Genomic DNA, 22,294 nt, shown 5'->3' with positions numbered 1-22,294 from the left:
GTGTCTCTTTTTGCAGCTATGGGTTGCTCAATGAGAGAAGACACAAATACAGAAGATTAAAGATTGAAAGCTCTGACTTCTCACTTTCTGGGAGCTAAGTCCTACACTGAGAAAGCAAAAGGATCATGAGAACACTCTCAAGCCTGACCTCAGAAGTCTGGTATTCAGCATCCCTCCCAACAGCCGCCTGCCAAGGCTCCGAGTTTCACTCTTGGTGGAGGTAGCAATCAAAGGCAAGAAATGGGGAAAATGCCAAGGTAAGGGAAATATTAGTATCTCCAGGTATCGGAGTCCATTTTACAGCTGGCTCCTGAGCCAAACACAAACTCTGCACTAGCAACGTGAGCAAAGCAACAAGCAAAGAATTACAGAAACCTGGTGCAAGTGTAACAAAAGCAGGAAAGCTGCTTCCAAACCCATAGGAGTCAGAGGGGATTTAATTCACATTATATCTTTTAGGAGATAAAAAGCTATTTTGAACCATGTTTTAATATGTTTATCAAAGGAAAGATACAAATCCAACAATAACATCCCAAATTTCTCACAGATGGAATATGGGAATCAAAGGGTTTTGCATAGAAATCTGTTGAAGTCAGGTTTTGTTTAGACAGTAATTCCTGCAAAGAATCAAACAACTTTCCCCTCCAGTTTTAACTTGGATTGAGCTCTAGACGTTGGAAGCCATCTGTCCTTGCAAATCCAATGCAGACAGAAAACGATCCTGACTGACTTGGACCAGAAATACATGGTTATTTCAGTACCCGCTGAAGAAAAAGGTGTGGAGGTCAAATCATCCTAAGACTCTTTCACCATGAAATGACTACACCCCATTTAGACATTTGTAAGAGCATGGCTGACAAAGTACAGATGGAGTTAAAATGTAAGGTTGAGTGGAAGTAATATTTTATATCAAAACTTATCTATTACTGCTTAGTAGGGTGTGCAGAGGAGCAACGGAGGCGAGTTTTACCCTTGCTGACTCAGGGAGTAGCAGCGATCAGTTAAGCAACGGGGACGATGCCTCAGCATCTCTCGGGTAGGGAAAGAGCAGCTGTGTTTACTAGAAGAAATAGTCCATCTGCCTGTCTTCTCAGAAAGAAACGAGTCTGGGGGAGAAGGTGAGTCACCCTGATGCCACTAACAGACTAAAGAGCAGTGCCAGCAGGTGAGGGGATGAAGCACTGGCTAACAGGGCTTGTGGCAGCACCTGCGCGCCAAAAGGCAGACCCTCGGGAAGGCCCCTGGTGCCAGCCACCATGCTGTGGCTCACCTGCAGGGAAGCTCTTCCCATCTAAACCCCACACAGGTAAGTTTATCATATATTGTTTCACATTTTTCAATTGCACATCAATGTTTTATAAACATTTCTAAGTACGTTATCTGGTTTGGGTGCTGTGAATATTTTATTTGTGCTTAAATGGATTGAGTTGAGAGTGATTTCAAGGCAATAAAGTAGGAGAAAAAGCTGAGGCTCTGAAGAAGTGTCCTATCTTGCCAGCACACTCCCCAGAGCATCCAGAGGGAAGCAACGCAGAGCCCCACAGAAGCCAGCGACAAGAGAGCAGCACTGAGACAAAAGTGTCTGCTGATGGCCAGTGACAACCTCAGCAGGCTCTTTGCCCTTCACTAGGATGTTAGGGAGTCGTTGAAACCCATAAGGTCCCCAAGGCATTGCTCACAATGATCCTGTTCGTAAAAATGTGTATTTTCTACAGAGGGAAAAACAGAGTTTGACTTCTTAATTAATACTCCACACAACAGCATATGAGTAGGAAAGAAGCAACTGGCACAAGGAACAGAAGCTGCAAGATATGCAGGGGATTGAACAGAGCAGGATAAAATTACTCAGTCAGGGGCAAAGCCAACAGACTGCCTAGAAGTCTCTGAAGAGCCACTCTGGATGGAGGTGAACACTGCAGTCCCTACTTCTCCAAACTGCTGCTGGGACAGAAAGAAAATATCTTGGTGAGGATATTGCAGTCTGATCCAATGCAACCAAAGAAATTTCCAGTTAAGCTGGTCTCTGCACCATTGTCCTAAAAATGATCTGATGGGAACTCTTCATGTGGTATAAAAAGCAAAACAAGTGATTAAATGCAGAGGCAGATCCCAGCTCCCTTCTCTTCTTCATTGATTCAGTCTACTAATGAAAAAATAAATAGACAAAAATATTCAAAAAATATTTCATGTACAAGAGGGTTTTATTTTTGGCCTTCAGTTAGCTTCTTTTTTCCTGGAGGATAGCCACAGGTACCACAACCTAGACCTAGCACACTCTTAAGATGTTTTTTTTTTCACAGTCCCACACTGGTACCCATCAGAACGCACTTCACTGTTCAAAGTATACATCTCAAGATGAAGAGTCATCAACATTAAGCTTTCCAGCCTATTAACATGTAATATTTTGTCTCAGAAGAATGTACTGTAAGGGGAAACAAGCAGCTGGAGATTCACAAAGCTAAGCATAGCCTCACTTCTTACCAAATGCTCCTGTCGCCCAAGAACGAGAGGGCAAGCTCTTCTCTGGGGACAGGTCTCCACCTTGTCACACGCGTGCCTGTTTCCCACCTTCCATTGCCTGTGGCTACCCTTAAGTGAAAACTGGCACTTTCCATGTTTTGTTTTATCCTGAATCTGGATGGGAAATGTGAATATTGAACACTTTCAGAGAGCAAACAATGCCAAGAAGGAGAGACGGTCCTTACTTTGTGACAGTTCATCTAGCCAGAGTCTTGCCGTATGTGAGACACAAGGAATCAGGCTGCCTTATGACAACTTCCCTGGCTGTCCCAGGGAGATCCGATTGAATGCTGAGCTGATTTGAGCCAGAAATAAGCTAGGATTGTTCAACAAATATTTTATTTAGGGGAAAAAAAAAAACCAAACACAACTTTTTTTAAATCTATATTTTTCCATTGAAAATAATTTCTGAAGAAACTTGCTGAATAAGAATACTGATTCTCTGGGATTTTGTGAGGGGGGAAAAAAGCAAGAGGGAGAGAGAAAAGAGCCGCATTGGATGTGGGGCTGGAGGGGTAAGTCATGAGAGAAAAGTGTTGCAGGGAGCTGCCAGATTTGCTGAAACCTCTGCTGGCTTGCCAGATGAATCAGACCACAGAATATTGAATTAGGAAGATTTATGACTGGGAATTTGAGGAAGTTACCTGCGATACAAAATATGTTATGTGAATGAGATCTCTTCTGTTCTATTGACAGAAGCGTATAATGAGCCGGGAGCTGGGTCCCCTCTGCATTACCTTCCTGGAGATGCTCTGTTTGACTGACAGCTGAGCTGGAGCGAGTCAGCCACAGGGAAAACAAGGGCAGCACGCTCTCAGGAGCTACAGAGAAGTCTTCTGTGTGAAACTTTCTGAAACTTAGGAAGCTGAAAAGGAAAAAAAAAAGTAAAGCAAATAATATAAACTTTCCTCCTCCTCTTCCATCATTAAACTGACATATGTGCACACACACACACATGCAGAGGAGCCTCAGAGTCTTTCAAGCACCTGGGAGGGCTGGAGCAAAGGTCACAGAGTCCACATTTATTTACCCAGCATCTGCTGCAAGAAATACAAAAACGGTCCGTTGGCATCTGGCAGCATGAAGAGCTATCAGGCTACCGTTTTCATAGAGGCTTCCAAAATACACTGGGGCACTAGATACTATCCTCATATCGTACCAACCGGGATAGCTGGTTGCTCTAAAAAGCTAGCCAAAAATGCCTCCTGTGTAGGGCAATCCGCAGGCGACACGAAGGTGTCACAGCTGCCTCTGCAGCGCCTTTTTCAAACCCCTTCCCCGCACAGGGGCACGTGCCAGGTCCAGAGCAGAGCACAGGGCTCCTCTGCCCCGCGCCGAGCAGCCTCACAGCAGGCGAGGGCACAAGGAGCCCACGGGGCTACCGCTTCTGTGCCGCATCCTGCACTCGGCAGCAGGCGGTGTGGCTTGGCCAATAATGTACTGTGGGTTTCATCGCTCAAAGCGATTTACAGCAGCGTAGTTACTATCTCCACCTTATACACGGGCTTTTCCTCACTAGCCGCAGGGATCGGACATGGACAAAAAGCTCCGTCTCGCTTACACCAGCACTTGTGCCATCTTTAAATTGCACAGTTGCAGAGGAGTGAGCCAGCTCCCTGAGTTCACACCTGCACGTGCAGGATGAGGAGGGCTACCTACCTGCTTTGCAATGCGAGCAGAAGCCAGCCCAGGTGCTTCCACAGATTTATAATGCCATAGTTACATTCAAAGAGTGCATGGGATCTGACAAGACACCGGACAGCCTGCTGATACCTTTCATCTTAACTTCAACAACATCTCCTCGCAAAATATTTATAATTATAAAATTGTTTATTCAGACACTCAAGCATTATGGCTACCAGCTAGAAAGCACCTCAGTGTTTTATATAAGAACAAAATTAATCCAATTTCCCCCTTGAAATGATATTACTGTTACAGAGCCTTTGCAAAAAATGCTCAGCAAATATCTGTGAAATTGTCTTTTATAATATGACATATATAATGACACCGTGTTTCTCTTTGGGCAAATGTATCATGTTACCATGAGCAAATACTAACAATGCACAGATGTGAACGCTGCTGCGAACATCAATGCTGTCCCCTACAAAAAAAAACTACCACATGAAGTACTGTATCTTCATAAATCTTACAGGTTTTATGCATTGCTGCCATTGGAAAAACAACAACATATTGAATGGTGCATTTTGAGACAGGATGAGTTTAGTAAGTCCACCTAACTTAACTTAACTTCACTGTATGCCGATCTGGAGCCCTGTATCTATCTCCCGAACGTTACAGCGTGCATTACTGCTGGTGTAACAAGACAGGCAAAAAGGAGGAAGTGTGTTTTAACCGCAAAGTGAGAGATGTCTTCCTGATTTATTAATTATTATGTTGCATCCAGCATATTTTGCTACAAGAAATGTTACACACTCTTCTTTTTAAAAAAAAAAAATATTTATTCAGTTGTTTCTGTTGTTCCAGGAAAGTGTAAATACATTGTACCCTACTATTTTATGTTTTTAAAAGGTGACCTATACTTTCCATTTCAAATGCGGTTTCTTTAATGAAAATATTGTAATGTCAGTCCATGCAAAGCAAATGCATATTAATATGCGTTTACATCTGTCTCATATTAATATTCATGCCTGAATCCACATCCCTACACAAAGCCAATTTTCTGACCATCTGTGTGATGGCTGGTGGATGCAATGAATAAATTTTATTTGTGAGGGGAGTGATAAATCATGTATCTTCAGTTTTTCACCCACAATCTCTCCTCTTAGGTGCAAAAATGTTTTCATTGTGGTTAAGAATTTTTAAGTAAACCAAACTGATTAACCCCTTAGCAGATCATGTAGCTTCATTTCCCAGGTGAAAGTCCACAAAAAACATACAAGGTACAGTTATATGACTAAGAAAGAAATACCACAATTTTAGGAGTTTTAATTCTTTTCTTCTAGGATTATTCCTGTCTCAGAGTCACACTCAGTGCGATAGTATAGGTCAAATTTCTCATACTGATGCTGAGGAGTACCTTAGTTTGCAAACAGCCTGACCGCTTGCAGTGGGCTTGTCTTTGGAGTTAAATAACTATTCAAAGTAAGATGATTGTAACCTGAAGTTCAGTAAAAACTGTTTCACGTGGCTTTATTAGTGCTAAGGCTGGCTAAGTAACTGGCTGGGTACCAGCCACAAAAAAATGATTGCTAAAGCACCAACTCTATATCAGCTTCTGAGGGTCCAGAGTACAAACTGACTCTGACTTTCTCTGCAAAACAAGTTTTCTCTGCTCCTAAATTCCAGAAGGATAAATTTTGACCTCAGTCATACCAATGTCCACCAGGAGTAAACTTTGCTGGTAGTGAGAACAGCTTTTTATCAGAGGGTTGTTCTCAGACAGTTCATAATGTAAATGTAATACAGTCCAAAACCACAACTACACAAAGCTAAGTACAATAACTTTCAGTTGCAGAGTGTAGATAAAAAAGATGAAAATTCTCAGCTAAGCTTAGGACCCAGGCAGCCGTAAGCCTGGGAGGATGATTAAAAAGACTTGCCTTCCAGTGCACTCCAGCCCTGGCCACACTTTTTAAAAAAATCTTTTTGAACAATACCATTACCCAGACCCCTAAACTTAAATATTTGCTTACTCAGAAGCATGAGATCTGAACAGACTCATTCCTGCATCCTGCCTAAGCACTGCTGTAATTCAGAGAGATGGTACAAGAGGTACCGTGGCTTCCTCTCCAGCGGGCAAACAGACCACACCTAATGAACAGCAGCAGCAGCAGCACTGGGTTTGTCCCTGAACGCACCAGCCCTGGGCACATTCACTGAAAGACATGCTGGGGTAAAAAGTGCCAGCACCAGTCACCTTAGGCATGGTTAAAGCATTCGCTTGAATAGCAAAAGACTTGTGTTTGAGTCTTTTTCCAGTCTGCAGTATTCAAACCATGGCTGCTACCACCCCAAGGGAATTCCCTATCTTTCAGGCTGCTGACTAGTCTTCACCTATTTCTTTTGAATCAGCTCCTCTGAAGGACACATGTGCACACACAAATTTCAAATTAAAACATGGTTTTGCCAATACAAGACTAAATTATTTCCTCTTACATCTGGAGTGAAGTCACTTCAATATCAGTTAACTGGAGTTGCAATGACACTGTTTGGCCTGGGATACCAAATTCTTTCCTTGAAGTTGGACTTCGCACATTTTTGTAGATACAGATTATGGAACCAGCAAAGAGGGCAGAGATCATTCTTTCCTCCTTCTAATGTAGGTCGAATCATGTCAGCAGCAAATAACCTACTTCTACCTTGACAACCCAGCTGTAGGTAGTTTGAACATTATTGTGCACTGAACTGGAATCTGAAAAAGGAATTGTGAATGAGCTTCACACTTCATCAGCATAATTGGCAAGAAATTACTTGTAGTTCAGATAAAAACATACAATTGCTAAAAAAGAAGCGCAAATAGCACTACAGAAAATAAGTAACGTAGTCAGTCAATCATCATTTCCAAGAAATCAGGTTTGTGAGGAAACCCTGGCTGAAAATATATTTACATCTAATATCCTTTTGTCTTAGTAAATTGTGTTCTATTTACAGTCCATCGTATGGGAAAACAGGACATTTCCAGAGACTGCCAAATCCAGAAGTTTAAGTCTTTATTCCTTCATTCCTCTTCAGGAGGCAAAGACAGAACAAAGTGGGAGCTGGCACCTTTCATCATGACCTTGCCACTCAGGGCCAGTAGTGGTCCTGAAAGAAATTGCTGTTCTCATGGGTGTCAAGGGACCTACGAGAAATGAGCTAAGTTTCATCAAAGTTCCCAGTGGAAAGCATCTGTATTACAGATACTGCTAGGAAAACTAATTGGTTTCCATGACTAATGAAATTCATATAGAAATCTTGATCAAAACACTCCCTTTAGGTTTATGTTTAAAGTGTGTAAATAAATATAATATAAAAATATCAAATATTTTATATTGATTCCTAATAAGTTTTAAAGCATAAAAATCGAATGGATATGTGTATCTTTTATCCACTTGGAAAAAACAAAAACCATTTCAAAACTGGTTTTCACTCCTCTTATTAGTTTCTTTAATTGCTCATATCTGCTGAGACACGTGGAAAATCTCTTCTTCACAAAAGCAGCAAGGGTAATAAAACTCCTGATGTTCACAGGGGCTACTCACATGCCAGAAGATATGAATGTTTATAGATGCTTTATTAGGCTGAAATTTTAGAAAGGCAGAAATCAATTCCATAATCAGAGGGCTCCCCAAATCGAGCCTAAAGCGGAATTTTCAAAAAGTCCCTGCAAATCCACTGTAATTGTACTGAAAACAGATGAAAGCTGCAGAAGCACCGTGGGACAAGCTCCTGGTACCAATATGCTCCCAGGACTGCATTCAGCTCCAAATGCCCACCCTTTAGTAACCCTGTCATTCTGTGCCCACAGCCCCCAAAGAAAATAAATAGTAGTAGCCTTCTATGTTCTAAGCTTCCAAAGATCATTTGTGTCCAAACACAAATAAAAGAATTATTCAGATAACATTTCCAGGAGTGCCAACACAGGAGGGTTTTTTCCCCTGGTGCTCTGGGCAAAGGGCATATGCACACTGTTATCCCCTCCAAGACCCTCTCAACAATTCCAGCACCTCTCAGTGAGACTAATTACAAGAGAAACAGTGAAGAAGCTGGTGTTAGATCAGAAATTCAAGCCCAAGTCAGAGAGCTTGATTCCTTCATTCCTATTCTGAACGCAAAGGCAGGACAAAGCAGACGGTAAAGCTGTGCTCGTACTCCAAACCCTACATTTTCGTCTCGTTTGGTGTCGAAGCACACAACGCTGCTCGTAGAGGCCACGTGCTGAAGCTTCCACTGCATGGAAAGCCAGCTGTAGAGAGAGCTGCTGTCTGCCAAGCTCCTGGCTGAGCCCCCCTTGGTCAGTGCAGTCAAGCACAGAACTCAGACCCTGCAACCCCATGGTCAGTGTCCTCCAGTACTGGCACGGGGAGTCCAGCCTGCAGCCACGGAAGTGAAAAAGGAGTGTGCATTAGTAAAATAATTCCTCTCAGGGCAACTGCGCTTCTTTATAGCCTTTCTCCTCCCCAGTATCCTCGTGGGTTGTTATAGTCTCCCTGGAGAACAAATTTTAATTTTAAAAGAGCCTCCGGTGGATAATGTTGAGAAGAAAACTCTTCCCACAGGAGCTGCTGCACTTGCAGCAATAATATTCATCCTCAAGGCTGAAAATGCTGACAAGTTGAGGTAGGTGCTCTGTTTCGGCATGGGCCGCCCATCACCCCACCATCCCTGTCTCCTGTCCAGTGTGATCAGTACCTATGAAGCTGCCCTAGGGACTGCAAAGACAGTTAAGGAGTTTAAAAGGCAGTTAGCTGAGATGATAAACTGCTAATTTAATTGTCTCATTCCAAGTAAACTATGTCTGTTGTGGGGAGGAGATTTTAAAGAGCAACTGGGAATTTCTGGGTTCCCACCAAGCCAGTGCTGCATAAGTACACTGAAAAACCCACTGAGGGGACGACAGGTTGAAGGGAAAACCCTCATTGGCTTTCACAGGCTCTGAATCCAGTCTTTGCTATTGCTTCACATGTACAAATCTGCAATCATCCCCCTGTAAGTCTCCAGGATGCATTGCTACGAAATAGGGTTTAACTGGAAGTTTTCTGGCAAAGCAGTTGGAAAACACTACTTCATCTACACAAAAACTTTTCATGGAGTTTATCTGAGTCCCAGCAAAACTTCTGCTAGCAAATGCTTTTCAGCAGCAGGATATAATTTCTGGTCAAACTGAGAAAAAGGATGTAGTCTCTGCGCTTGTGACGGGGACACCGGGAACTGCTTGAAACCCCAGCTTCCAGACCTGCTCTGCCTGACTCAGAAGAAAGACAGGCACTTTAAAAGAGCCTCAGAGCTGAATTTTTCATGCCCCAGAAGTGGCCTGGGGACTGAGAGTCTCTGCTTGCCTCACTGAAGATGTTTCAATCTCTATAAAAAAAAGTTGAATATCCAAAAGTGTGAAGTACTCCTTGAACCAGCGCGGGAGCGGCAGCCCCCGCTCTCGGCTGGCAGCCTGGCACTGCAGGTGGATGAAGGTGGGCTTCTCCCAGCCAGGCACAGTGCCCTAAACACTTTTCACAGGCACACACATATGTCTCTCATTTTTCCCAGAAGAAGAAAAAACTTTGAAAAGTTTTTGTTGCATCCAGCACAGAACAGCAAGCTCCTTTCATCTGCAGAGGTCTTGCAGGCCAAGGAAGACTACCAAGGGTCTTGCAGACACTGGCTTCCCCTCTCACCTCCTGCTCCACCAGGAGATCCTGCCTCTTGGCATGCTTGCATTTTCTTTCCGCTATGCTCTTTTCATTTCTGTGCTTTTCCTTCTCGCCATTTGATGTTTCCATCAGCTCCGACCCGTAGAGGGGGAAGGGGAGGATGAGCATCACCACTTCCCCTGGGCTACCACCGGCCGGCCCTGCTGGAGAAAGGAGCCCTCTCACATCCTGCACCTCTGCCACAGCTCCCTCCGTCTCCAAGAGACCAGAGCTGAGCAGCAGCCTCATCTACCCTGTCCCAGCTATTCCCCTCAGCCTTGGTTCATGCTTTTCTCTCGGGCGCCGTCTCCCTCCTGTTTGTCACACAGGTGCAAGGGATCTGAAGGGTTTTCAGGAAGAGTTATATTAAAATGTTGCTGCAACTTAGAAATGGCTGGTGCTAAAATAAGACTGTTTCCAGGAGAAATAGCAGCACGTAGGGGTGCTAAAATAAGACTATTTCCAGGAGAAATAGCAACACGTAGTGGTGCTGAAATAAGACTATTTCCAGGAGAAATAGCAGCACATAGGTTTGACCTTGTTCTGACTGCTAAGGTAGGCAAACATTCAGTCAGCATTGCTTCTCCAGTTGAATAATAGATCAGGTAGAATACAGACTGGTGGGCTTTTGGAAAAAGGCAAAATTTAACTGCCAAAAAATGTCATTCTAAATGGAGAAGAGGGTGAAAATGAATAATGCTTCTCTGTGCATGGTCAAGCTTTTAAACTGCATCTCCTCCTCTATTAGAAATTCTGATTTCTCAAAACTCTCATCTTGCCTCTGCCAGTTTTTCTTTCTTCCAACCCATTATCAGTTTTGTCTTCCAGCTCTTCACCACAGAGGCTCTGCACATGAGGACTCTGTGCCACCAGTCCAGTTTCTTTAACTATCCTTAGTGCTATGTCCATTTTGACTCCAGTCAGAAGTTCTCAGATGGAATGTTTCACCATCAGAAAATGTAGAAAAGCAGTCCATGTAAATGCACAGACCTCAAGAGTCTTTCAAAACTGGCTTCTTTCTTACTTGTATGGAGTCACCCAGCCTTATAATAGAACTGTACCCAGCTATGGTCACACTAAGATTTCCAATTTTTTAAATAAAATGTTTCTATTCTTTCTCAACAAAACTCTTCAGAATTTCTCTTCAGTGGAAAACACCCAGATTCCCTCTTTGTACTCCCCAAACCAACTTAATTATTTTTCCACATCCTGGAATTTCACAAAGATGGCAAATACCCTCAACAAATCTGATCAACTAATTAACCATTCCCTGCTTTTCCATCACTCACGATTCTACAGCACTAAACTCATGCTTGTGTCCAAGGAATTGTATTTTGCAAGGCTGCATTAAATCCATGAAAAACGTTTGGAGAATTGTAAGCTCTTAAAACTTTAAACCATTTAAACTCAGTGGGATACAGCTTGGGATGAGGATTCTCAGCTGTGGAGCTCACTGTTGCTCCACTCACTCACTGGACTGATGCCAACCTATGAACCAGCAGAAAATCTAGCTCGTAGTTACTGCACCTCCAGATGATCATCCAAATAAAGCCCAATCAGCAAAATAAAGCTTAATTTTTAATTCACAAACAAGAAGGTGTGTACTTTGAGAAGGGCCTGGTTGTTCTGAGCCTTGAAAGACATTCTTTATTTTAGATGTCCCTCATATCATGTCACTTAATGCAAAATGATATTAATAAGAATCAGTTCTAGAACCAGAACACTTCATTTTTATTAGTCAGTATAAATGATCTCCTTAGTACCCTGCTTCTGGCAGATCTCGGGTTTTCAGCTAACGCATGCCAAAACCTGTCTCCCTAGCATTCAGCAATAACATCCTGAATAATCGCAGGAACTCATTTATCATTAAAAAGTTGTACCTCAAAATTGGCTGCCATATCATCTGGCATCTTGAAATAATTGTATTATATTTAACCCCTCAATAACTCAGCTACCTAAATCATTTCCAAATTGTATCTTCCCTTCTCCTAGGCTTTCATTAGACTGACAAATATCTGTGTCACTACATGAGCTACAAGTTCCTTGGAACAAGCGGTCTTCCTTGCAATGTTATTGCCAGCTGATGCCAGAAGCAGGATGAGTGATTTGTTTGCTTTGTGAGGCTGGCTTTCATTGTCCTGAATTCAACACTACCATCTTGCTAATCCTGCATTTAAATCTATGGACACTAATGTGCCCCTTTTTGGATCTCCTCACTGAAGTATGAAAGGCTTAGAAAGGCTAACAATAATTTCTCCATCTGTAGGGCTCAAAAAAAACCTGAGGATTAAAATCTTTGTGGTGGATAGGTTGTAAATTATGTATTTCTCTGGACATTACTATGAGTAATTCTGCTTTCCTTGGAGTGCTATGATCCAAAGTCTGCAAAAGATTAAAGGATGAATTTCCTTCTTGATTCATTATTGCACATTTTGTTCCTTTTTTCTTATGTTTCTACTCTGTTTATGTACTAAAAATGTTTTATTCGTGGATCCTTACATAATTGTCCATGACCGTGGCACAAGATACATTCAAATGCCTTGACGCTTCAAATATACATCTCATTTTATACTGTTTAGGATTATACAGACATTAACTGCATCATGTTCTTTTATTCTGATAGTATGACATCAAAACAGTTAAGAGTCTACAAGTTCAAATTTTGCAGCATAATACTCACTTTCCTGTTGCAAAATGTACAGATGCAGGACTGGGCTGATTGCTCTAGAAGGCTCTGTTTGGGACTGACTTTCACCCTTTCTTCCATATCGACAAAGTTGAAAGGGTTGGGCAGGGAGGGCAGGGCTAAATATTGGAAATCTACATCAAAATTTTCAAGGGATAGTAATATCTCTCATTGGCAGTTTTTCATGACACTGCCAATTATGATCAGAATAAAAGTTATTTTTGCCTGGGTAAGAATTTGCAGTGCAGTTGGAATGGCACAAGATTCTGCTAATGGACTCATGCAAATGTATAGTCATAGCATACAATAAAACCTCTAATTAGTTTAGATATGACATTGCTCTCTATTCCAGTTTACTAGTAAAGTTAAGGGATGGTGTGTGCTTGTTTTGAATACATTAAACACTTTGTTCTGATTAGATTCTATGCACATTTCACAGAGGAAAATACATCTGCTCCATCAGTGATATAAAATGGGTATTTCCTCAGGGGTGTGTAAAGTGTGTATAAATCTCTGCATCTGCCTGAGATTTGCATAGATGCTGGTACATAGGTCACTTGTGCACTTAGTCTTCTTTGTGATCTGGGAGTAATGCTGGTTAGCTCTCAATGCTGTAATGAGATCATAGACATTTCTTGCTTACATGTGTAGAGCTTTATTCTGTTGTGCATAGGGCTCTATGTTGCATTACTGGTTTAGTCCAGTGTTTTTACATATTTAGAATGAAAAGCTTACTTTGAATGGTATCACTGGCCAGTGTTTATGCACCCAGATTAGTTTCATCTTTCATGTTAATTTAATAATTCACATATTTTGTCCATCAAGTAATAGTAACAAGTCTGTAAGTTGAAAATATTTGCCACAGCTCACAGAAAAGCACCCTTTTGTATAGCCTATTGTCTTGCATTAACTCACTTTTTTCTCAAGGAATTCCCCCTGCAGCAATCCCCACTGTAAGCCATTAGTTGAGCACATCTGCCCACTCTAATGACCGCTCTAGTGTACACATACCTGACTGCCATCTAATTTAGACATCACCCATAGGACACTAACAGTAATGTCTCCTGGGCCAGCTAAGTCCTGGATTATTGACTAGCTACAGTTATCACTTCATTTGGTCTTTGGAGGTGAACCAAGTGCACCTGAGGTCATAAATAGGTCAAATGATTATACAGCTTGCAGACGAACCACGTATTTTTGTTACCCTAATAAGAACCAAAAATATACTTTCTAATTTGTTTTGACAGCGAATCCAACTGCTTCGCCTTTATGCAATGTCCCCTTTGTGTAGCTACAAAAATGCAGCCAATTAGGCATAACATTCTTTTTCCGTATGAGCAGCAAGTTAAATAAATTGATGCCATTTAAAATTAACACAAAAAAAGAAAGAAAATTGGTGGCATCAAATATCAGATAATCAATCTTTTATTTTATAAAGAAAAGAAAAAGGAAGAAATTAGGGCTGCTATTTCTAATTAAAATAGTAAATAGAGATGTGATAAACAATGAGAGTTATGATTGCTGCCTATAAATACATTGGGGGGAGGTAAACACACGGAGAAGAAAGAGCTATTTAAGCTAAAGGAAAATGCTGGCATGAGAACAAATGGGTATAAATTGTTCCTGAATATGTAAGAATGGATTTAGAAGAACGTTTTGAGCCTTCAGAAGAGTGGGTTCCTGAACAGCCCTCTAATATTACGCTGGGGCAAAAAAATACATAACTGGGGTAAATTGGAGTTTGATAAAGAAACTCTATAACCTGTTTTCATCTGAGAACAAGGTACTGCATGCAGTAATCCAGGATTTCCCTTTCAGTCCCAAATTTGTGAAAATTGTGTTTGCACAATAAGTCAAATTCAGTTCTGTTGCAGAAAGCACAGCTCAAGAGATATTTGTGCCACTGCATACTTTTACACTGAAAGCAAATCCACTTCTCTCTAGAAAAGCAAGAAATCACCTTCTTCCCAAACCTAACAGACAAATTTGAGTTAATACCAGTTCCGAACTTGGCCCATTGTGCAGCAAATTCAAATGTTCACGTTTATAATGGAAGCTGTCCAGTACAGCACCCTTAGGGATAAATACTCAATTGTAGCAAGTAAATGTGAGAGAATGGAAAATTCTGGGTTTTCTTCTTCTGTGGACACTCATATACATACTAGTCTATACAACGCAACCTCCATTCCAGGGGAAAAAATGAGGTAGTAAGGACTGTATTAGGATGCAACCTGGATTTCAACAGCTGTAGCTTTATGAGAGAAGATAAAATATGTGCTTAAGAAACAATTTATTTTTGTACAAAAAAGGGAGTGGTCGAACATATGAACAAATGCATGTGAGTTTTCATGTAAATCAGCAAATCTACACAACAGCTGAGTGGGCTTGATCCTATACAGCTCAAACGCCAATTGCCTTCAATGTGAGCTTGGCATTTCCAAGCAATGTTTACAAATGGATCCATGCCAAGATGCCTGCATTAAAAAATGTAAGTGGATACCATATTATAAAATAACATTTTGATAAAAAAGTATAAAGATAAAAGAAAAATAATGTACCAACTCTTCTGCCTCTTAATTTTTGTTTGTTTCAGGGTAAGAAGCAGATACATGGTTTTCGTAACCAAGTTGCTACAAAAACCTGTATTACAGCAAAAAGGTCAGTGCTAAAAAGCAATGTCTTTCCCTTGCCAAGTGTATTACTTTCACCTGATGTTATCAACTATTGTGCTGAACATTGTGTAAAATCTGGGGAAAAGATAATCATTTTTATATATTTCTTTTTAGGTGTTTTTCATTGCATGAAGGGTCATCAGTGGTCAGCCCCTCACCTGCCTTCGAAGCTGGGTGAAAGTTGGCGACTGCTGAAGTACCGGCACGAGGGGGGATGAAGGCGGCAGCTGCCTGTTCCACTGATCCTCGGGAGAGCCAGATAAGATGCGTTGAGACACGCAGGAGCCGCTCCAAATGTGCAAACCTCCCTTGCTCTCATCACACGCAGCAAGTACCACAATAAACGGGGAGTGATGAGGCTTTAAAAAAAAAAAAAAAAAAAAAAAAAAAAAGAACAAGAGGAGTAATATTGTTACAAATAGCAGCGTCATCCCCAGAGTACCACTGCAGCTCAGAGAACTGTTGTTCTGGGAATGGCTCTGCTATTAGTACTAAAAATTAAGCAGTCTCACTAGATGCGGCTAACAGTTTTTAAACTGTCAAAGTGTTTCATATACAGTATCTCTGTTTCCCAATTCCATTTCCTCATTAACAAAGCCAGAAAAAAAAAATGACTGCAGTAATTAGTTCTCCTTCAGCTTTTTTTTTTTTTTTTTTCCCTTCTAATTACACTGGCTCCCCTCCCCCTGCCTGTATACATCAAAAAATTTCACCAGCTTGTGGGGGGAGATTTATGCAAGCCCTCGCTGAAGGATCAGGACCGGTGTCAGAGCAAGCACTGAGTCATTCTTTCTCCTACACAACAGGAGCACCAGAGATTCAAACCTATTCCTTGAACACGGGAACACTGATTGGAGCCAATGCAGTGGTTCAGCATCCCTAACCATTTGTACTGGTTCTGGCTGGGATAGAGTTAATTTTCTTCGTACTAGCTGGTATGGGGTATGTTTTGGATTTGTGATGAAAACAGTGTTGATAACACAGGGATGTTTTAGCTATTGCTGAGCAGTGCTTACATAGAGCCAAGGCCCTTTCTGCTCCTCACCCCACCCCACCAGCGAGGAGGCTGGGGGGGCACAAGGAGTTGGGGGGGACACAGCTGGGACAGCTGACCCCAACTGACCAAAGGGATGTCCCATCCCATATGATGCCATGATCAGCAATAAAACTGGGGGGGTGGAGGTTGGTGGGAGCTGCTCTTCCTCCTTGTTTTTCTTGGTTGTTTTTTTTTCCCTCTCTTTTTGTTGGGTTTTTTCCCTTTCTTTTAATTATTAAACTGTCTTTATCTCAATCCAAAAGTTTTCTCACTTTTACCCTTCTGATTCTCCCCCACATCCTACTGGGTGGGGGAGTGAGCAAGAGTCTGTGTGGTGCTTTGCCGCCTACTGGGGTTAAACCACATCACCATTCCCAGGGCTTTGCTCCTTGCTAGTACCCTGCTTTTTCCCCCAGCAACACTCTGCTGCTGCTGCGGACAATGGCCACGGCGATGAAAACCGATGCAGGGGGTACATCGGCACCTCCATCGGCCCCTGCCTTCCCACACAGCTGCAGTAGCAGGTGGGCATGGGACAGGCACACACTTGTCGGCATGTTTTTGCATGCAGACTCCAGGTTTGATAAGGCTTTTGTTAACACCAAGGTGAAATAAGGCTAATGCCCCTTCATCAGCACTTTCCCCAATCTTACCTTCCTTTCTTGATCTCCAACCACAAAAATGCCTGTTCTTCAGACACTACTTTGTCACTCAGTATTTTACAGGGGAAGAAAGAGAGAGGGAAGAAATTGTTATTATTTTACAATTACCTTTACAATATGGTAAGCACGTGCAAGGTGAAAAGCTGAGCAACGACAGCAGTACAGCTGCAGCTGCCGCCTGCGCCTCAGATCCCCTGTTCAGCCTGCGCTCATGCAGCCTGTTGGTTTGACTTCCCAAAAAATCCCATTTAAATAACTACATACAAAAAAAACCTCATTTGCCAAAAAAAAAGGCTCATTTGTACCGCACAACGCTAGATGTCATTTGATTCCACCAACTTGAGAGGTTTGCTACATTGCACGGACACCTATGTGACGAACCAGCAGTCTCTCTCACTAACACATACGCATAATGTGCACCTGCAAATCCCATCTCTCCTTTGTGCAATAAATGTATAGCATTAAAATACAGGCATCTCCCAGATTTTTTAGAAAGGCCTCAAGTCCAAAAGCTGAACTAATGAGATGATGCCTGGCTAGAAAAGTATTTGGTGCTATTTCATTATTAGCCTGATTCTTGAGAGGGACAACAGGAGTCCCAGCTTGCACTAACTGCATAAATTATCTTAATGGGAGTGATGTCTGTACACTCAAAACTGGATTTCACACAAACTACTTTCACCGAGGCCAGCCAGGCACTGGACGGTTTGACGGCTGTTTAATGGATTGAGCCACTTTTCATCTGGTAACTAAATAAGGAATAGTTCCACATGACATTATTAATTCTCTGAGCATCCTATTAATTTCTCTACTTTGCTGTCCTGCAAGTGCTCAGCCCTCCTCTCCACTCAATAAATAAATGTCTGGAGAGCAGACAAATTGCCACTGTTTGTGCGGACTGCCAGAGGATGCGGGGACCACAGCAGAAGTGCTCTCTGGCATCCTCGTCTGCACGTGAGGGCTTTTCTTTCCGCCTCAACGTGCACAAGAGTGCACCCGAAAGCAGCCCCCCTTCAAGAGCAGATGCAAGACAAGGCTTTTGCTCTGTCCCCAGTCGCCGCTGGGAGAGCGCAGACAGCCCCGTTTCAGCCCGTGCCTCCGGTTCTGCCGTCTTCCCCCGCCTTCTGGGGCCTCTTGCCCAGGGAAAAGGGAGAGGAAAGGAGAGAGGTCACAAAGGACATCTCCAGGGAACAACAAGACAACCCTGCGAGCGTGCCTCAGCCTGAGCGGAGCCCTCCTTCCCGTCCCATGCCGGGGCGGTCACCGGTCATTCACTTCCACTTACAGTCACTGTACATGTCTTCTGCTGCCCTGCCTCCAGGTATGGTTAGCCAAGTTCTGTCTTTGGGCAAAAGATGTGACAGAAAGCATTAGATTTCAATAGAAAAGCCTCTTGATTGAGTTTATTGTGAAACTTTTAAAAGTTTTTGGAGGAACAGTCATGCAACTGAAAGAACTGACCTCTTCTAACATGGAATATCCTCAGTTTACCATTGGCTTTGGAAACATCTTTCTAGGAAAGTTACAGATCTGAACTTAAAAAATGCAGATCTTTCAAGAGAAATACATGGTTTATTTTATTTTCGGTTTATACCCCAGTTTTATTTAAACAGGGTCTTACAATAATACCGTTGCTTTGAAATCCTAGGTACATCTCAGCTCAGCAGTGCAAAGTAATTTAAAGAAACATTATTATACATATCATAATACAATCTTTTAATAGTATTTAGTTCAATAAACAGCAAAAACTAAATCTAAGATCCCAATATTATTAGATGCATAAATCTGCACCTGTCATGCTCTAAGCTCCAGCTCGGTATGCAGAATTCTGCACAATCAGGATTTTCTAAGACCTGAAAACGGAGCATTTTTCTCTTCAAATTTTGATATCATAAGGAAACAAGTGATTTTAAAAATGTGCTAGGTTTTGCTCTTCCCTGCACTAGTGAAAATCTAGAGTAACATGAAGCGAGTTTTATCATCCAGGACTTTCAGAGCAGCTGGGAGCAGAATGTACCTAGTTGTGCACGTTACCTTGTCTCATCACTGAAGATTTTTTAGCATTTTTGTACTTGTCTGTTTCCGAAATATGCATTTTTCTCTTTTTGTTTACAAAAGAAATTTGAATAACACAGTTGTTGGAGTTTCTTTGCCCATTTAGATTCAAGCATTACCACTGATGATATCTGCACTCCACCAGAAGTAACATGTTTGGTCAAGGATAGAGGAGCAGAAAGATAATTCTGTTTTTTCCCCACAAAACTCAAGAGGAGATCATTGGGAACTAAAAACCTATCTTCCTCCCCTGGTGTGAGAGCTACAAAGCTCTCCAACTGTGATTAATGAGAGGTCTGGGCTGGAGCCTATAGTGATGACAACAGGTTAGTGAACAATAAGGAAATGAGCTTATGAAGTAGAAAAGTAATTCTTCTGGTGTATTTCTCAAGCTGCACACACCACACCTAATAAACAGCTAATCTAAGTGAGAATGCTTCAGGAGATGTTGCCTTTCTAATCACAAGAACGCTGGGTATCTTCACAATATCTCACACTCCATATTTGTTCACCATCATTACACCTTCACTGTGAGATCTAACTTTCTTCTGTCCCATCAAGCAGTCTCCCAAATTTATCTTTATTCTTCACTTCACATCACTTGCCATTCTCAATAATCCAGTCCCCAAAGTCCAACTAGCGGCCTGGGGCTCAGGTCCAGTCCATAGGTGTTTTCCATCCAACCTGCTATATCTTTCCTAGACAAGACAGGGATGGAGTTTCAGGCAGCAAACACTGTCCAAACAGCAAGAATTCTCCCCCTGCAACTGCCAAAGAATAATAGAGACCGCTAGGGTGTAAAGGATTTGCCTTTTCTGTCTCCATGTTTCCTATTGGGTCATGTAATTTGGGGAGGCAAAAGATTTCTGTGGTGTCTAGACCATCCCAAAGCAGGGTGATAGCCAAAGAGACAGATTTGTGTACAGAAACAGATCCGTAACTCCTAATTCCCTTAGTGGTTTTTGATAGCGACACCTTGTCATATACTTGAGTTATTTGTAGCAAAGAAATAAATATAAATTATGTTCCTAGACAACAAAGTTCCCTTTTTGGCTACATTTAAATTAGTTGTTGCAGTTGCATTCCACTTTGGACAAGTCAGTCACTAATTTAAATTCTTTTGTTTGTTTGCCTGTGGACTGGAATGAAAAACAGTAGCTCAAAGAGGAGACCAAATTCTGGTTTTGATAACAGAATTCTGAAATAAGCCAAGATTAGAATGTGACCTGTGGGTTGTTTTTTATTTTATTTAAATAACACCCTACTGCAATTTCATTCAACCATATTGATGTAGAATTGTCACCTTTTCTTCCCTTTGTTTTGTCTTTCCTCTTCCTAACCCTCAGCCACAATAACTCCACCTTCTAGCTGATGTCTTAATGAAATACAACTCTGTCATTCCAAATGTACTTCCCATTCCAAGCAGATGCTTCTAGTTTCAGTGATCTTACTAATAAGAGTCTGGCATCTGTATAAAACCGGCTGTAAAATATTTTTCATCCTTGTTTTCCTTTTGTCACAGGTAGCATTTGGAAAAGCTGGACAAACCTAACAAATTTTGATAGCCAAATACCCCTCCTATGTCACTGCTTGAATATTGATCTCTTTAGGCTCTTATATATATCCTCTATCTATTCTACACTTAAGCAAAGTCAGCAAAGCTTCCCAACAACCACACCATAATGAATCCCATTACCTTAATCAAAACCTTGCCTTTCTGTAACTTTTGAAAGACTCTGAAGCCCTTCAAAAAGCCAGATTGACATTTCATTTGCTTCATTTTGCAGTAAAAATGCCAGATCCACATCTTGAATTGTTCATGCTCCTTCCCCTTTAATTTTTTCTCTTCCTGTTTAATTTCTGCTTCCTTTTCTACTTTCTAAGTAAAATCATACAACAAGACACAGTTAATGTGAGCAGTCAAATAGATCGCACTCATATCAGCTTTATTTTATGAGGGAAAACGGTTGTTTGTATAATAGTACGCAGTTGCTTGCCCCCATCACCTCTCTTTTACACATGACCCTTATCAGGACTCATCACGTGCACCAGAGCCACTGTCTAACCCCTGTACCAACTGTAACAGCTAATAACAAAAATCACTTCAGTGACCTGTTTGGTGTTCGGGCTCAGGTGACAAGAAATGGGTGAATTCTACATTGCTCCCATTAGTGGAAGGCAGGATCTGTTAACTAGCACTTGTTCTGACCTACAATGCTGAATCTCCCAGGCTTAGATCTGGATTGGTGGCACTACAGGTTTTGCCAAAAAGTTATACCGTGTTTAGCTTCATTCATTTAACTCTTGGTCACTGACACCCTTCCAATTATTAGTGTCTCCTGCAATACTGTGCCACTCAGTAAACTGTCTCTACTCCCAGTTTTTTCCTTACCAAGACAATTTTCAGCCCATCATCATCTCACATCCCTCTCTCTGAGCAAATCTACTTCTCTCTCCAATCCAGCTGTGAATTTTGCTAACAGTACTCACAGAAAAAAAGTTATATAGCAGCAATCTTTCTAATCTGAAATATTTCTCAATATGTACAATAGCTTACAATACATCAGTCCCACCTGCACTGTGCAGATGCCTAGACCACTCAACGCTACTTTCCAGCCAAACTACACCCTTTTTCATTCCTGGCTTACTTGTTTACTTTCTCTCCTTTGTAATGCTTCACTTCTGGTCTCCTGTAGATGATGTATTTTTTATAACTCTTGCAGATATAACCTTTGAGCAGTCGCTAAACTCGTTTTTCAAAATCACCCTAATCTGCAATTGATACCTGTTCGTTTCCACAGCAAACTTACTTACTCAAAAATGGTTTCAAGTCCCCAGCTTCAGAATTACAATAAAAAACCCTAGAATGTCTGTTTTCTTCCACACTGTTACCTGAAAGACTGCAAGTTTAAAATTACATTGAATTCACTCGTACTTAATGTCATACAAGTACCTCTAAGTTTTTCCTGGGTTCCCATCTGCAGAAAAAAATCTACAGAGTGGCACAATTTATTAACCTCTGTTTACTGATTCAGCAATAGCAGGAAGGGTTCAGATTCTTACTTTCTACACCAAAATAAATTAATAGACTTACTCTCAGTTACACCACTTTAATACAAATCACAAAGCCTGACCTGAGTATGTAGCATCTCAGGAGAATCTGTAACACAAAAAAATCAAAAGATGAGCTGGCTTTCCTCCAAGAGGGAAGCTAAGTGCCAAAAGAACATGCAATATTACCAGCATTAACATGTTTATAGCTTTTTATATTCTCAGCTGTGCCCAGGATCTGCTAGGTATAGCTAAGGAAAAGCTGC

At 41.6% G+C, this 22,294-nt stretch overlaps 1 long non-coding RNA gene across 1 annotated transcript; it reads right to left on the bottom strand.

The window, feature by feature from the left end:
- Positions 1-3,205: 3,205 nt before the first annotated feature.
- Positions 3,206-18,263, bottom strand: LOC115340424. The gene is made up of 3 exons (XR_003923050.2): positions 16,914-18,263; positions 15,383-15,583; positions 3,206-3,385 (listed from the first exon to the last, which is right to left on the bottom strand). It is a non-coding gene; the product is annotated as an uncharacterized LOC115340424 (long non-coding RNA).
- Positions 18,264-22,294: the final 4,031 nt, after the last annotated feature.

Source organism: Aquila chrysaetos, chromosome 4 (genome assembly GCF_900496995.4).
Source record: "Aquila chrysaetos chrysaetos chromosome 4, bAquChr1.4, whole genome shotgun sequence".
NCBI classification, from domain to species: domain Eukaryota; kingdom Metazoa; phylum Chordata; class Aves; order Accipitriformes; family Accipitridae; genus Aquila; species Aquila chrysaetos.
The sequence above is the reverse complement of the archived record's forward strand: the minus strand, read 5'-3'. Positions and strand labels throughout refer to the sequence as shown.